This window comes from Balaenoptera acutorostrata, chromosome 11, assembly GCF_949987535.1.
Source record: "Balaenoptera acutorostrata chromosome 11, mBalAcu1.1, whole genome shotgun sequence".
Lineage (NCBI taxonomy): Eukaryota > Metazoa > Chordata > Mammalia > Artiodactyla > Balaenopteridae > Balaenoptera > Balaenoptera acutorostrata.
Genome location: NC_080074.1, coordinates 31,608,751 through 31,610,273, shown reverse-complemented (window position 1 = coordinate 31,610,273; position 1,523 = coordinate 31,608,751). Strand labels below are relative to the sequence as shown.

Genomic DNA, 1,523 nt, shown 5'->3' with positions numbered 1-1,523 from the left:
CCTCCCACCCTCCCTATCCCACCCCTCTAGGTGGTCACAAAGCGCCGAGCTGATCTCCCTGTGCTATGCGGCTGCTTCCCACTAGCTATCTATTTTACATTTGGTAGTATATATAAGTCCATGCCACTCTCTCACTTCATCCCAGCTTACCCTTCCCCCTCCCCGTGTCCTCAAGTCCATTCTCTACTTCTGCGTCTTTATTCCTGTCCTGCCCCTAGGTTCTTCAGAATCTTTTTTTTTTTTTTTAGATTCCATATATATATGTGTTAGCATACGGTATTTGTTTTTCTCTTTCTGACTTACTTCACTCTGTTTGACAGTAAAAATATGGAACGCTTCACAAATTTGCGAGTCATCCTTGCGCAGGGGCCAGGCTAACCTTCTCTGTATCGTTCCAGTTTTAGTATATGTGCTGCCGAAGCGAGCACTTAGCTTCCATTTTAATTAGCAAAATATCAAGAATATTGCTGAAGCAAGGGGCTGCAGAAAAATAAGAACAGAACCAATAGGTCTTAGCTCAGTCTCCAAGACTCCCCAAAATCCTCAAACTGGTGTCACAGCTGCCTGTGATACAGTTCGTGCAAGGTAAACACTGGTATTTTTTGCAGAGCAAATTCAAGGTGTAGTAAAGTTATAAGCAGCTTCTGAGATGCAAAATAGGATAACGTGCCAAGACAACAGCCTTGCCAGACATATCATTGCATAGAGAGAAGATTTTCCAGATCACTTTAATACTTCCTTTAGGATACCAAGAACTTAGATGATAGAGTTCTACCATGGTGTGGAAAGGAGGCCTATCCTCTCACAGCTAAGCCGTCACTATGGCAGACAGAGGATGTGTCTTAAAGGAAGTGGAAGAAAGTCTGTCCTTTTATGGACATAAGATGGTGAAAAAGAGAGAGAAGAAAAAAGACAAGTAAACACATGCCTTCAAATTTTTTCCATCTTGGCTTCCGCCATGAAAGGAGATAATATGTCACACATGCAGTACCAATGAGATCCACTACCCCCAATTTAGAATCTGAAATGGGACCACTTAGTAGAGTATCCAATCTAAGGCACAGCCACTCCAAGAATCCTTAGCAGTGTGGTTAGGTAAAGAAGCCTTGATATTTCGCGTTCCCAAGCCACCTGCATTTCCCTATTGCTTGGATTCAAAGTACAATCCAACAGGCCAACCGTGGAGCCCACCACAGAGAAGCATAAGGACTCCACAGCTGAAGAGGACCCCAAGAACACAAGACCAGATGGAGGAGCTGCTAGAGACTTGGTGGTTGACACAAAGCAGCCAAAGTCCACACTGGTAGCATTTCCTGAGCCAAGAGAACAGACCACAGCTTCATATGCTGCAGATCTCAGCTCTGAAAGCTGGGAGAGAATTCAGTAATCAATGGCCATGACCTTGGAGCTCAGAAGACATCACACCTTAAAGAATCCCAAATCTTCTCCTTTGCCCCAGGGCTACACAAGTTTGAGCAATACTCACCTTTCCACTCACACCAACTCAATGTTAGAAATGGGGC

General features: G+C 44.3%; 1 non-coding gene across 1 annotated transcript; it reads right to left on the bottom strand.

The window, feature by feature from the left end:
* Positions 1-321: 321 nt before the first annotated feature.
* On the bottom strand, positions 322-428 carry LOC114238395 (U6 spliceosomal RNA). The gene has a single exon (XR_003623782.2). It is a non-coding gene; the product is annotated as a U6 spliceosomal RNA (small nuclear RNA).
* Between the last annotated feature and the right edge of the window lie 1,095 nt (positions 429-1,523).